Source organism: Helicoverpa zea, chromosome 11 (genome assembly GCF_022581195.2).
Source record: "Helicoverpa zea isolate HzStark_Cry1AcR chromosome 11, ilHelZeax1.1, whole genome shotgun sequence".
Lineage (NCBI taxonomy): Eukaryota > Metazoa > Arthropoda > Insecta > Lepidoptera > Noctuidae > Helicoverpa > Helicoverpa zea.
The window spans coordinates 12,275,812-12,292,787 of NC_061462.1; the positions used below are offsets into that span (position 1 = coordinate 12,275,812).

A 16,976-nucleotide genomic window follows, 5' to 3' on the forward strand; every position below is an offset into this window, starting at 1 on the left:
CAGTTTCATACCACTGTGTTTTTGTAAATATCTCCTAAAATATGAATGCTGCAGTTAAATTCGCTATATTTATTCAAACTAGGTTACGTTACCCATCGATTAGTACTCTAATTAAGCTTAAACCTACTTTTAATAACGAGAAAAACGAAATTGTATTTTAGGCATATTGCCGTCCGCGCGGCCAACTAAACACGACTCTAACATATTATTGAACCTACTTTCTAGTATTTTTTTGTCTTTTTTCGCTGTAACAAATTAAAGACTAATTTTCTATACACATTAGCCTCTATTAATTTGGTACCTACGGTGATATACTTACCTACTCATAACCTGAAAACTTAACATTGCATAACTTTTTGTTTATCTACGTTTTGACCTTTTTTATTTTTGTAACAAATTTAACAAATAAAGACCTTTCTTTTGATGTATCATTCGTCTATCTGCATTGTATAGTTTCTGAGTAATCACGGGCGATGACTACGGCAAGTGGCGGTTCTAGCGGCCAACTGTTCTTTGTCATAGCGTCTTGGATTTTTTTGTAACAAATTCAGGAAAAGAGGAGTGAAAAGTAACAAATTACTACTAATTCCTGGCAAAGTTTCATCAAAAATTATGAGGTGGCCGCGCGTTCGAAATGGACACAGCAAAATCTCGAATAAATAAATACAAAATATGGCACAACATTTACAACTAATTTTATAGGTAATATTTATTTAAATATTCCCATCAGAAAGAAAAAGGTCTGGCTGGGGTAACGTTACTCCAGCAAGAAATGTTTTTGTGAAATAATCAAAAAACTATAAGCGCAACAAATTTAAAAATGTGCGCAACAATTACAGAAGCCGCACAACTAATTATCTATAACATTAAAATGACCATTTTCGACAACATCTGGCCAGGGTAACGCACACGAAAATTAAAGTTTAGACGAAGACTAATTTCAGTCTCCTACAAATAGAAAAAGGGCACATTTTTGTGGTTGAAAAGGGCTTGCCACCGTGTGCGTTCGCGCAGCGGAATGTTGTTGAATTTAAAGATTTTAATTATGCAGATAATTAGTGTAAGACGTCCTATAATTGTGTATGGTAAATAAAAATTTGTGTATGCAGCCATTGTGGAGAAATTCACCAAAAACAGATTCCGCTGGGCGAACGTTGGCGAACGTTGTCCTGGCGGAACTTTTTTTAATCCATAGACGTTAGAAGAAAAGAGATGTGTCCAAAAATTAGTGTGTATTTGTGTATAATTGATTATGTATGAATGAAATCAGTGCATTATGCATGCACTGATTTCATTCATACATACAACTTCGGAGAAATTCAAGTTTCCGCTACGCGAACGTTTGGCCATTAGCTAGTTTTCATATAAAGCGCTTACATAGAGAGCTGTAGATTTTTACATACGTTGTTTTGAATTTGTTTATATTTGTTTAAAAAACAGATTTAGAAAAAGTCGTAGGGTTTAAAAGATAAAAATATAAACGTAAAATACACTTATTAGGTCTTAGTTCTTAAAGTATGCAGTTTGTAATAAAATATTTTTTTATTAAATTCTTGACCGTTATTTGAAGCTTACTAGTTTGAGATAGGCACCTACGTGTTTTCCGCTTTTATCTCTGTCCTTTTCTACCCCATATCTTGCATCTCTCTCGCACACCGACCAGTTTCACTCCCCACCAGGCAGGAGGCGACGAGTGTTCTCGGCGGCCACAGTTCGTCATTGGCGTCTTGTTTTCCGCCCGAGAAGGTTGGTCTAACCAACCGCTGTAGTATTTCGTTGAAAAATAAACTCAGTGCTCTCGCAGAACACAGGTGAGTTTATAATATTTTATACAATTTGTTAACGGTTTTACCGTTCGATATTCGTTTTTGCGAAATCAAGTGTTAATATTTTGTACATCTACCCCTTTTTTGTCACGAGTTTCTTCCGTGTACTTTTTTTTTTCAGTAATTTGTTTTCAGAATGAGTGACTTATAAAGCAAATACGGATGCGGTAAATAATAAAGCTACCACAGCCCGTGCACGTGACTATGGAAAAGAAAGCAAGCCCGAAGTTCCTAAGGCACCTGTGGCCCTAGTTCAATCCTGCAAGGCGTTCAACTTTTTGACAAAAAAGAATGGTGTGAGGTGCGGTCCAACCAGCATCTCCTTAGTTCGGACTGGTCACTACCGCACTTGAAGAGGGCTGGTGGTGTCAAGAAAGCTTTTCGGCCTTGAAAGACTTGGTACGCTCCCTCGGACTGCCAGTAAGTCTGTTAGCCACCCCCCATGGGGGTCGGCTCATTATCACGGCGTGTGATGGTTTTCGGCCTTGAAAGACTTGGTACGCTCCCCTCGGACTGCCAGTAAGTCTGTTAGCCACCCCCCGTAGGGGTCGGCTCATTATCACGGCGTGTGATGGTTTTCGGCCTTGAAAGACTTGGTACGCTCCGCCTAGGACTGCCAGTAAGTATACTAGCCACCCCCCGCAGGGGTCGGTTCATTATCACAGACCCGCGCAGGGTACCAATCTTGCATTTTGCGAGTCGCAGCATCATTACAAAGCAGGGACCAGTAAGTATACTAGCCACCCCCGCAGGGGTCGGTTCATTATCACGGACCCGCGCAGGGTACCAATCTTGCATGTTGCGAGTAGCAGCATCATTACAAAGCAGGGACCAGTAAGTATACTAGCCATCCCCCGCAGGGGTCGGCTCATTTTCACGGACCCTCGCAGGGTACCAATCATGCATGTTGCGGGTCGTACCATCATTGCAATCTACCCTCGCAGGGTGGCTTTTTGGATCGACTTTCGAAGAGTCGCCATTATAACCTTCCCTCGAAGGGAAATGGTAATCACACTCACGCTGAATGGCGTGTGACGCAAAACTCTAAAAGCTCCCTTGGGATATCACGAGTAAATTACAATAGGAACCATGTCCAACAGAGGAAACAGAAAGCGTCCAGGACCGCAGGCGGACTTTGATGCGTCCAACAAGGCACGTAAGTTATGACTTTCCAGGCGGGTTGCCTAACATTATATCAAGACCAATGGAAAGAAATGGGAGCTCCGCCTTTCTTGTTAAAAATAATAACTGGGTATCGCATACCATTGGCCAAAAGCCACCTTTGATAGATAATGCCAGATTTGACCAGAGAGTCCAAAGAGATGGATGTCGTCATATCCCAAATGATAAAACAAAAAGTTCTATTGATAGCTGCAAATTCTGCCAGCTTTCTTTCCAATATGTTTCTTGTGCCCAAAAGGCGACGGAAAGAACCGTCCAATACTCAATCTCAAGGTTCTCAACAAGTTCATAATTACGGAACCCTTCAGTTTAATAAATGTTTTTCGGGTGCTAGAGTTTCTTCAGAAAGACGAATGGCTGTGCAAGTGGATCTCGCCCAGGCTTACTTCTACCTTCCGGTAGCCGAAGGTCACAGATATGTTCTTCGACTAGTATACAGAAGAAGACTGCTTCAGATTACGTGCCTACCATTTGGCTTAAGCACGGCACCCAAGGCCTTCGCCACAGTGACCAATTTATACTTATAATTGTGTATCTCGATTTTCTGGTGGCTCACCAAGATATATTTGCCTACTTTGGGATCATTTGCACCATGTTTTGGATGGCAAGTGAATAAATCGCAAGCATTATCAACACGATATGACAAAACGCACTACGTGACAAACAGCACGACAAACTTAGAAGACCTGCATAGCTTGATAGGAGTTTTAAACTTCGCAAGTTTTCGTTGTTCCATACGGCAGACTGCATTACCGGGCTCTCCTCACTTTCCTCAATGCAGTGTTGAACAGCAATCTATACCTACCCTATTCATGGAACCGTGAGCCAAACGGTGAACAAACCATAAAAAGGGTTCTTATAAGTCACGATTGAAGTAATGATCATATTTTATAAAAATAACTACGAAAGTAATATACTGACAACATTAGAAATGATATTTTAGAACGATGTCTGTGGAACTTATGCAATCTTTTCAAACTTAATTGAAATCAAATATGTATAATAAATGCCGTAAATTATTTTCTTAATTTTAATGAAATATGTAGTAAATCGTTTACATGTAAAATGAACCTAGAAGTCTTGACTGTCATACATAGAACCCTACTTAATTGAAGACCACAGATACTAAGAACATTTTACATAAAAATGTGACGTTTTTGTCATCGGTCGGGTTATACCCACCATTTTGAAAAAGTGTCATTCTTTGGTTACATTGTGGGCTCACGGCTCGGTGAATGGAGTATAGCAATGTTGAACCTACCAGCAGATACCTTAGCAGATCTAAAGTGGTGGCTGGTCAGCTGCCACCAAACCTTGGATATTCATTCGCCACTTCCCTGTCACCTTATAACCACGGACGCCTCCGATGTAGGATGGGGGCACAACTGAACGGAACTCCCGTAATGGGTTCATGGAACGAGAGAGAAAAAGGCTTTCACTGCGATCTGAAAGAGATGCTTGCAGTTAACTGGAAAATCACGGCAAGTTGCTAAAGAGATCAACAGCCATTTTTCAATGCAGAAATGGGACTGTGGTGTCATATCTAAGAAATCAAGGTGGCACCCGATCAAGGAGCCTACCGAACTTGACGTACAGAGTATTCAGCTATCTTGAGCTGTATCAAATCTATCACGTCGTGAATCATATACCAGCCCTATTCAACAGTCAGGCAGACCATCTCTCCCGACACAAACCTCCACCGGAGTGGCATCTTGTATCAGCAGTGGACCTATTTGCCTCGAAGCGAGCCCAGGGACACATAGTTGTGTACTACGTGCCCCTAGATCTGAAGGACCCGAAAGCGGGGTTCCACGATGCATTTTTCTCAAGTTTTGACTTACCCGCTAGCACGGGTATTACCGCCACCTTACCTTATACCGTAGGTCCTCAGTCATCCCAATTCAGGAACGGGAGTTAATCTCATAGTAGTTCCTTCGGTGGCACCAGGTATTTTGGCGAGCAGATTTGAAGTCCCGATCATTAGCAGTACCCTACACACTGATGAACCTCGAGCAGAAACCGATAGACACAACAACGGGAATACCCCCTGCCAAGGTCAAGGAATGGGGGGGGGGGAGCCACAAGGAGTCTCTCCGACTGAAGTCTTCTTCAATCCACACGCAACACTTATCAATCAGCTTGGAGTCGATGGTTAAATTGGGGCGAAAAGTATGAAATTGGATCCTATGAATCCTTGAATCCCTATTTGGACCTATACTTACCCAATTTTAGCGGACTTACACATAGTAAATAAACTAGCATACAATACTATTTTATTACACAAGTCAGTTATAGCTACACTATGCAATGCAGAAACCACTCTAGAGCTAGGTTCACACGTTCTAGTCGGACACATTTTAAAATCAATAGCGCTGAGCAAACCTGTTCCCCGGGAAGCCGTCCATCTGGAATATTGACCAATTGGTAACCTACTTAAGTGCAGTAAACGTAGACGAGAATAATCCATTTGCAACTTCCAGGCACACTGCTGCTCTTTCTTTTGCTAGCTTGTTTCGGAAAGGCGAGTCCATGATCTTTCCTTGCTTGCAATAGACCCAGAACATTTCAAAAACAACAAAGATAATTTAATCTTATGGCCAGTCTTTGGCTCTAAGACCGACAGTTCTAGTCATAGGCAGTCGGGTTGTTGTTTGATGGATAATCAGGAAAATATAAAATTCCTTAAATTTATTTATATCCGTTAGAGGCCAACCAAATGCAGGCACCCGAACGATGATGCGGGTGGATTAAGACATTGTTAAAAGAGGCAGGAATAACTACAACCCCAGGAAGCTTCCACTCGGCGGTAGCGTCAAAATCTGTGTTGACAATATACCTTTGGACGATATATTAGCAAAGGGTAATTGGCGATCAGGCAATACATTTGCCCATTTTTACAGAAGGGAAAGATACCCACTAATAGAAGTAGCAAGTTATCTCGATTATTTAATTAATCCAGCTGATTAATGTCTATATTTTTGTTACTATTGTTATTAAGAAGTACCGCAATGTTTTTGTTAATTACTATTAGAAAATGAAATCAATTTTTGCTTTTGTTCTTGCATCTCTCTTTTAATTTTTATTACTCATCCTTCGAGCCCCTTTCCCAACTATGTTGGGGTCGGCTTCCAGTCTAACAGGATGTAGCTGAGTACCAGTACCAGTTAACTTTGATTACATTAGTATTCCAGGACGCAATACACATACTTACATGTGATTACTCGTGTACCTAAGTACCTATTTACATACACAATTTCATTGTGCTTTTGCTCACATTGGCGTCCACTTCCACCAGGCGATAACAAACACGTCTCAAACTAGTAAGCTTCAAATAACGGTCAAGAATTTAATAGCAGCGTTTTACCTGAAATAAAACGCATATTAAATACTTACCTTATTTGAAGCTTACATTTTAATTTCTGCCTGGTGTTTTCGACTCAATGACGAACTGTGGCCGCCGAGAACACTCGTCGCCTCCTGCCTGGTGGGGAGTGAAACTGGTCGGTGTGCGAGAGAGATGCAAGATATGGGGTAGAAAAGGACAGAGATAAAAGCGGAAAACACGTAGGTGCCTATCTCAAACTAGTAAGCTTCAAATAAGGTAAGTATTTAATATGCGTTTTATTTCAGGTAAAACGCTGCTAATAATAATGCCACTATCTACGATAAAAATAAATCTTCAATTAACAAGTACTTCTCTATTTAAATATCCGTGTACAAAAATATTTTTATTATTATTACTTACATAAATTACTTAACTACGTGATTAAAAATAACGTTAATAAACGTTACGTATTTTAACTAAAATGTCGTAGATAGTGGCGTTATTATTAAAAAAATATTTTTCATTCAAGAAATGCAATTGTTTTATTTTTGCCTAAAGCTTGTGCACGCAACTGTACCATATTAATAAATATACTAACCTTCCAAGTTAAGAACGTTTCTTAGACATATGGCACGGCCGCTTTTTTATGTCCATCAGGATTGAGGAGCCACTTTTTGTATCTTAATGAAATTTTGTACTTATTTAGTAGTAAGTTAAAAAGTATTGTAGGCTCAATCTTGGAATTTGTAGTATAATAGTTCAAAAGTTATATGAACACAAAGGTGGCTCCTCAATCTAAATATTTGGACTGAGGAGCCACGTTGGAACACGGAAAGTATACGATGTACATTCTTGAAAATTTTGTATGATTTAGTAGTAATTGAGCGCAATTAGTACTAAAAATTTAATTCCACTACCTTTTATTTAAGAAGATACAATACTTTTAATGTGGCACCTTAACCCATACAATGAAAGTGTGAATTCCCATGAATCGTAAGTGGCAAATTCAAATTACACCCCATAAACATTTAGTAGTAAGTGTGCCTGAATTTGTAGTACATAAACAAAGTAGCAAAACTGAGTGAATTTTGTAAAAAAAACGTATTTTAAGTGGCTCCTCAATCCTGACGTTTCTGAAATGAGAAAATGCTTGAGTTACCTGAAATCGGAATGGAATAAAAAAAATAAAGACACTAACATTTAGTATAAATTTCTACTAAATATACATGCACAAATGAAAATTGTATGTATTCAATATCTGATAAAAATCATCTTTTCCATATTCCTTAGGACGTCGCCATTAAGGGTGACCATGTAATATGAATAAAAATCAGGATAAATAGGTAGTTCTCAGCTTTGCCGCCAATTTTTTATTAAACCTCTGTAGGCAAACACATTTATGGCTATTCCGCCTCTTGAATGACAAAATATTATTGGGTAAATACAAAAGTATTTAATAACCTTACTTAATAAAGTACCTATTTAATAAACTTGCTTTGTCATTCTACATTGCTGGAGCGGTGTAATGTTCCAAATTCAAAAAACGCGCCTGTTTTTTTTTGCCCTTTTTAGGGCAGGCTAAAGTGTTACGACCATACTGCCTAGTATTTCGTAGTGGCAATGGATTTGATTTTCATTGTCCGTAAATTCGATACTTCGCATTTTTTTTTAATGATGATAGCATTACATATGAAACATATTTGCTGCGTTGTTGTAACCGACTTCAAAAAAAAGGAGCGGGTTCTCAAGTCACTAGTTATTTTCTTTGTTACTCGCTACCTCGAAGACGCCTGGACCGAAATGATTTTTTTTTCTTTCTACTCGCAGTTTTGTCCCATAGCTAACAGGTTATTCGTGATATGACTATGAAGGTTTGGATCTTACTTGATGATGGAGGCGACAGAAAATCAAGGGAACTCCGTATCGGTATATAGCAACTGCCAAGTGTTTGGGATCATTGGCTTCGTATTAACGAGATCTTTACACCGAAATATGTTATGAGTACCATATCAGACCTGACAATGAAGACAAAGTGCGTTAAGGGAACTCCTTAACGGTTGATAGCAGCTACCTTGTGTTAGGCCATATTTTATTTATTTTGGTAAAGAGTTTCCACAACTGCCACTAAGGGTACTTAAAATACACTTTTTTGCAAAAAAAAGCGGGCACCTATGTTAAATCTTGGTTTTAAGAACTTTATGTTTCAAAAGGTTTTAATGACTAGAATATATTAAATAATGTCGGGACATAAATAATGTCGGGACACCTTTTTCACACACGGTCGGTTAGCCCCATGGTAAGTTATTTATTGTGTTTATGGGTGCTAACACAACTGATAAACTACATATAGCTACATATATACATATTTATAAATACATATCATAACACCCAGACCACGGCCAACAAGCATGCTTATCACACAAATGTCGACCGAACCGGGAATCGAACCCGGGACCTCAGGTTCGGCGGTCCGGCATGATGACCATTGCGCCATCGAGGTCGTCAAAATATTACTAGCATCAAAAGGTTTTGCCAAGCATGTGTATCTATTCTTAATTTTAATTTTGGAGAATTGCTAAGTAAGTTGTTAAAACCTTGTTCTTAATTTCTTAATTTCTAGTAGAAATTTTTTCGGTGTTTTGAATAGCAAGTTTTCCAAGTGATGTTCAGGAAACTGATACTGCAGTTTTAATAACTGATTGATGAACATTTTTGTTACATCAAAACATTTTAGAAAAATCATGCACATTTAGTAAAATTGACAGCTGTACTAAATGAGAATAAGATCATACAGCACGACGATTGACGACAAATTATTAGAGATAAAAAATAATAAAGAATATAAAAAAATTGGCGGCAAAGCTTCTTCTTCTTTGTGTCGATGACATGTCATATATTGAGACTACACTATGTCAGCCCAATATGCCGCCACAGCGAGAGCACGGCGGCAAAGCTGAGAGCTATTTATCCTGATGTTCTTCATATTACATGGTCACCCTTAATGGCGACGTCCTAAGGAATATGGAAAAGATGATTTTTTATCAGATATTGAATACATACAATTTTCATTTGTGCATGTATATTTAGTAGAAATTTATACTAAATGTTAGTGTCTTTATTTTTTTTTCCATTCCGATTTCAGGTAACTCAAGCATTTTCTCATTTCAGAAACGTCAGGATTGAGGAGCCACTTAAAATACGTTTTTTTACAAAATTCACTCAGTTTTGCTACTTTGTTTATGTACTACAAATTCAGGTACACTTACTACTAAATGTTTATGGGGTGTAATTTGAATTTGCCACTTACGATTCATGGGAATTCACACTTTCATTGTATGGGTTAAGGTGCCACATTAAAAGTATTGTATCTTCTTAAATATTAAAGGTAGTGGAATTAAATTTTTAGTACTCATTGCGCTCAATTACTACTAAATCATACAAAATTTTCAAGAATGTACATCGTATACTTTCTGTGTTCCAACGTGGCTCCTCAGTCCAAATATTTAGATTGAGGAGCCACCTTTGTGTTCATAACTTTTGAACTATTATACTACAAATTCCAAGATTGAGCCTACAATACTTTTTAACTTACTACTAAATAAGTACAAAATTTCATTAAGATACAAAAAGTGGCTCCTCAATCCTGATGGACATGCTTTTTTGTAGCTATCCGAACTTGGTCGGATTATGTAGGTTTTCGATGCTCCGTCAGTATTATAATTGTCTTTCTTTAATTACTGAATTTAATGACATGAAATTTTGCAAGTGAATAGTTGAATGATTAAACTAATTATTGGCATACATTTTACCATGCAATTCCTTTAGAACGTCGTGATATTCGACTGCTTTGTAAACAGTGATCTATTCATGGTAAAATATCCTATAACTTTTTAATTACTAACGGAACATCATTGATACTTGGCAACATGTTGGAGACACTTACAAGGTTTGTGTAAACGTGAAAATCTAGACCCCAACTGCATACTTTAAGAACTAAGACCTAATAAGTGTATTTTACGTTTATATTTTTATCTTTTAAACCTACGACTTTTTCTAAATCTGTTTTTTAAACAAATATAAACAAATTCAAAACAACGTATGTAAAAATCTACAGCTCTCTATGTAAGCGCTTTATATGAAAACTAGCTAATGGCCAAACGTTCGCGTAGCGGAAACTTGAATTTCTCCGAAGTTTATGCATGCACTGATTTCATTCATACATAATCAATTATACACAAATACACACAAATTTTCGGACACATCTCTTTTCTTCTAAAGTCTATGGATTAAAAAAGTTCCGCCAGGACAACGTTCGCCAACGTTCGCCCAGCGGAATCTGTTATTGGTGAATTTCTCCACAATGGCTGCATACACAAATTTTTATTTACCATACACAATTATAGGACGTCTTACACTAATTATCTGCATAATTAAAATCTTTAAATTCAACAACATTCCGCTGCGCGAACGCACACCTTGCCACCGACGCCGAAATATTTACACAATAAACCAACCCCTATTTAGACGCTGAAAATAGTTTATTATCTAATCGTTCTCTAGGTGTAAGTTAAATAAAAATGCAGTGTTTTAATTTTAAAATGGGAACAAATATAATGACCACCATAAAATGCTTTGATACCCTTAGTTTTGCAACCAGAAAAATCTACTGAACACCAGAAAAATAAAGTCTAAAAATGTAATAGTACCAGCTATTTTAGTCACGACTTCACTTTAAATTGTATTCGACCACCAAATTTAGTAAATGATCACCAACTCTTGACGACCAAATTAATGTATTATTTTTGCCTAAATAAGTCACTGTGATAGCCATAAAATGTAGGCTTATTACCAAATAAAGTATTATGATGCCATATTAAGTTTTGTGTCCGGCTTGCAATGCATGAGTGAGTGTCAGTATGACGAGTGACAGGGGAAAATGGAAGAAAATGACATATTGCGCCGACCCCAAGTAAAATTGGGAACAGGGCAGGGAGAGAAGAAGAAGAATGTGTTTCTCAATACACTCCCTCGAAAACACACTCTTATCGCACTGTTTAGAGGCATGCAACGCAATAGACAATTTTCCACCTTAGAGCAGGAAAAAGGTCCCATAATGTTATTACATTTATTGTATCAGGCCGAACTGATTTTTTGGAGTCAATTTACTTAAACAGGATAGCAAGATGTAAAAACTTTGGTTATCATTTTATATTAAAACGCTGGTATAATTTTGATGATCATTCACTACTTTTGGTGATCATTTACTACTTTTGGGGTAACAATGATTTATTTGGACTCATTTTGCTTAAATAGGATAGCAGAATGTAAAAACTTTGGTTATCATTTTACTTTAAAATGGTGGTTTAATTTTGGTGATCATTTACTATTTTTGGCTTGCGCATGATTTATTTTGGAGTAATTTCACTTAAATAGGATAGCAAAGTGTTAAAACTTTGGTTATCATTTTACATTAAAATGCGAGTTTCATTTTGGTGATCATTTACTATTTTTGTCTGCTATTTGTTACTATTTCTGGTGATCAGTTAAACATAAGCCTTTTTAAATTATATTCATTTAAAAACTGAAGGTATGACATATGCAACCGAGATACAACGATGCGTTGCGGTAGCAGCCTTGGCACCAAATCTTCCTGCAAAACAAAATACATTAGTAAAAATTATATTTAAACAATATCAATTATGTATTATTGGAATAATTTCAGTCAAAATATCAAAAGGGAACAAGATTTTTCATCAGGTATGTATCATTGCGAGCTAGGTGGATCATCATTACAAACATTTCATATAAAAAACATATATTTGATATTTTACTTGAAGTCACAAAATTCTGGTGGCAAAATTCAAAAAAAGAACAACAAAAAAACAAACGCTCACCTTTTCCAACATGGCCGCCTATACGACTACAGATAGCAAATAGTGAAATAAAACGCATAAATTCAGTTTTTAACGTATATTAACTTAAACGCTCTCTTGGACCGGAGGTTCGTAGCCCTCGGGGCGTTCTGACTTATCACCAGCCTCGCCCCTCTTGCCACCACCACCTTCTCCGTGAAGCTCCATCAACTTGGAGATCTCGAAGCGAGGCCTCTTCAGTACTTTGACCTGGTGATTAAGGGTTACTTTAGACTGGTGATGGGTGGTAGTGGTGATTATAAGTTGGGGGGTTGTTTTCAGATAGAATATCAAAAGGGAACAAGATTTTTCATCAGGTGTGTATCATTGCGAGCTAGGTGGATCATCATTGTGGTTGAATATGGCGTTGGTTGAGTTAATAAGTCTTGCAGATTCTAAAACAAGTATCTACTTATGCAAAATAGATGTTTTACCTCACAAAAGCAGGTGAGTCGTATTGTGTGTATATATATGCACATAGTTATTGTATGACGCGACCACTACTGAGCAACACTACTGAGCTACTACTGAGCTCTCCCAAGCTCTCCCAAGTTTATGCTCTTAAAACTATCTGCCAAATATATTGCTATCTGAGACCTGTGATCCCAAACGTTTTAGTTTATCTTATTTAGAACAAACGTCAGTTAAGTTCCTGACAATCTATGAGAGACTTCATCAGTGTCCAGTGAATTTAGCCTTCAAAACACCAACTTATCAACCCAACACAACCTTCAAATAAACTCCAAACAGTTACTGCAACCTACCTTCCTAATGCAGACATCCCTCAGTGGGTAGATGCCGTGACAAGCCTTCTCGATATCCTTGGCAATGGAGTCGGGATGAGCTTGTTGACAACCTCACGGAGCTCAGAGTTGGTCACGTCCCGGGTGATGATCTCGCACATCTTCTTCCTGATGGCACGGACCTGGGTAGAACGGGATAAATATGCTTTAATACTTGGGTTTTGGTATTCCATAGTATTATTTCATCATGTCAAGAGTGTTTATATAGAATTAGAAACGTTATGTACATCTAGTGTGCTACAATTTTAATTGATTTTAAGTAGTAATTAAGTATGTGAGTAAGTATGCAGTCTCATCGCGAATTTTACAGTTGTAGATGTCTTCAAAATCTAGTTAAATAAACTCTTATGTTGTAATATAAAAACCTTTAATTTCGAGCTCAATTCAGATACCTCTTTTTAGTACTTTATAAAATAGAAAAACTCAACAAAAATACAACTTACATACTTATTAGTTTGTTTAGGTAATATGGTGTAGAAAAATATAAAGAAAAAAACACATAAGGACAGGAAAATAATATAACACAGTATATTTGAGGGTGTTTGTACCAAGACCACGAATAGCCAACAGACAGACAGACCCGAAAGCCGCGATCGTGGTCTTGCAAGCCCCGATAATGTACGCAGCGGCGGGATGCAGTTATAAAGAGCAAGAATGCGACCTAGGCCCTTTATAGTGCAGACTGCGATAATATCCTCCTAAAATAGTATAGTTAGCTTCAATGCGCGCTAACCTCAAATACTGGAAAAAAATATTTCAGTATTAACCTCATGATGCCGCTAAGGAGAGAACAATAGAAATCCATTGCCTCGCGTAGATCTGCGCACCGACATACAGGGTGTTAAATAGCCTCAACTCTATACGGGTGAAACCATTGGCGGAAGGTATACTCCAGTTGAGTAACATTTATCTAAAGGTAAAAAATCTTTATATGAATTTTTATTAACTCAGTTGAAACATAAGATGTAGCTAAAAATCTATGTAAATACAATAACAACAATTATTTAACTAATTGAATCATTACTTAAAGCAGTATTTATTTGTTTAATATATGTATTTGTGTAAAAAGTTCTGCCAAGATTGTCAACCTTTAGATAAATGCCTACTCAGTGGATTGGTGATTCTAGTTACCCCATTTGAGCATAAACTACGCCTCGAAAATGTAATGGTCAACACTAATTCCTTCTCTATAAGAGAAGATGCCTGTTCCCAGCAGTGGGATAGTAAAATAGGCATGATGTTCAACCTACCTGAGTGTGCTGAGCATAGCAGGTCTTGCGCTGGCTCAGAGAGTCCTTGTTGGTGAAACCGATGCAGAAGACACGCAGCAGGTAGCCGTCGGTGGTCTTCACGTCGATGTTGGCCTCCACGAGGGTCTGCCATTTCTTGACCATCCATCTGTTGAAGAGGACTTGTTAATATTGTTGTAAAGAGGTAAAGTTTATAAGCATAGCCGGTATGCCGTGAGAAATAGCTCCGAAAGTGTTTATACTTTATACTATGTCTTGTTATTGAGGTATATGCATGGTTATTGAGGAGGCTGATAATTATCTAAGGCCTTGTTTTAAAAGTGTCTATGGAGGTTTTCACTGATTCTTCTCCATGAGACCAACTTTTAGAACTGTGCACCTAGCTTTTGACTTTTCATAAGAAAAAGCTAATTTAAGAAAATAATGTTTGTAGCAACGACACAAGGTACCAAAGTATATGAAATACAGAGGCGCTTTCGTGCGGCAGCATATGCTCTCTGCAGACTAAAACGATATGAAGACCATATGGTGTTCCTTCATATAGCTGGACTGCAGTATACACGCCAAACTTAATGGCGACTACGAATAACTTCCGAGCAGCGACTTGCGCGAATTTCTGAGCTGTCATTCATCATCATCCTCCGAGCCTTTTCCCAACTATGTTGGGGTCGGCTTCCAGTCTAACCGGATTCAGCTGAGTACCAGTGCTTTACAAGAAGCGACTGCCTATCTGACCTCCTCAACCCAGTTACCCAGGCAACCCGATACCCCTTGATTAGACTGGTGTCAGACTTACTGGCTTCTGACTACCCGTAACGACTGCCAAGGACGTTCAATGACAGCCGGGACCTACAGTTTAACGTGCCATCCGAAACACAGTCATTTGGTGTCTAAGCTACACTTAGAAAGTACATACAAACTTAGAAAAGTTGCATTGGTACTTGCCTGACTTGGAATCGAACCCGCGCTCTCATACTCGAGAGGTTGGTTCTTTGCCCACTAGGCACCACGACTTTTTTCTGAATTTCTGAGCTGTCATTGGCATATGGAAATAGTCTACTTTGTCCATTACAACTCGTTCAAAGAACCATATCAAACTATACTAATATAACAGGAAACTATTCTTTTGTACATCCCTAAAGGCTCCAAAACATGTGAACTGCTTTGAAAAATAATTTCAATGAAGCTACACAATCCCCAAGTAACATAGGCTATTTTGTCCAAGTACAGGAAGTAGTTCCCTCAGAAAGCGGATGAAACCGTGGTGGTAGCTAGGAGGACAAAAATGGTACATACCTGAGCTTGTCAGTGGTGAGGTCCATACCGTGGAAGTTGCAGAGCACATTGCGTCCCTGAACATCCTCAGCAATCAGACGGAACTTGCGGAAAGACCTGACAAACAATAATGTAACATTATAGTACATAATTATTGTTGTATACATATAGACATCATAATATATATGTATACTATACATATATATTTGTTGTATACAGGAATTAATTTTATCCAGTGTGCAAACTTTGTCAACATAGAGTTAAATAAGTTTTATAGATACATATATTTTTTTAAGTTTAAATACCAAAAATAATACTATTATTGATTGTGAAAGATGTTTATTTTGTAACCGATTGTATGGTCACAGTCATCATAGTAGGCAACTGAGAAACCGGTTTACTGACGCGAGCGTTGCTCCAAGCGTTAAGAATAGTTAGTATCCATATTTTGCTGTTTTTGGGGAGGATAAAAAATATTTTTTACAAAAAATTACTGATGATGCAGATATGTTCCGTTAATGATTCTGGACCACCAGTATTTTTTTGTGCACTGCTTAAAATTAATTCCTGTATAGATGTTGCATAAATAATAATAATTGCATCTTATCCTGGCCTATTGTCAGCCATGGCGGTCTTGAATGTTATTTTGTAGCAACGACACAAGGTACCAAAGTATATAAAATACAGAGGCGCTTTAGTGCGGCAGCATATGCTTTCTGCAGACTAAAACGATATGAAGACCATATGGTATTCCTTCATATAGCTGGACTGCAGTAATTTTAACTCAAGTTGTAAGTAATAGCAATTTTAGACTTGAATCTCATCTGTTGCTCTTATTGCAAATAAATAATACACTATAATATACTCTTATTTTGTGAGTAATACAAGCGTAGTTTTCCTCTATGTATTTTATTAATGACTGAAACATATTGTCAATCAGTAGCGTTCGTCTAAACTGAAAATCATTCATTCAAACTAGGCTACTAAACAGCACTTTTTACACATAGAACTCTTCCTGTGTTTTTACTGGGAAGATATGGTGCAACAAACTCCCCAGCAACACATGTCAGGCTAGGTTAGAAGGACCCTTCAACAAATGCTCAAAAAGACCAAACAGTTAAAAATATGGTAACAAATAAGTACCTACCTCTCCGCATCAGTATCAGCTTGAAGATCGGCCAGCGAGACTTCAAAACACGGCCCTTCAAACCCTCAGAGGCGATTTTGGTTCCCTAAAACAAAATTAATACACACTTCAGTACATTTTTTACAATATTATAATTTGGGGAGAGTATTATTAGTATTTTCAGAAGTAAATCAAAAGGGGAACATAAGTTTTCATCAGATATTTATCATTGAGCTAGGTGGATCATCATTATAGTTTCATATTGTATTTTTTGTAT

General features: G+C 37.6%; 1 protein-coding gene and 1 pseudogene across 1 annotated transcript in view; both read right to left on the minus strand.

The window, feature by feature from the left end:
* Positions 1–16,976, minus strand: part of LOC124634237 (immunoglobulin superfamily DCC subclass member 4-like) — a 188,498-nt gene that overhangs the window by 101,978 nt on the left and 69,544 nt on the right. The window lies entirely within an intron of this gene.
* The window catches only part of LOC124634386, a 4,903-nt pseudogene continuing 215 nt past the window's right edge, over positions 12,289–16,976 (minus strand).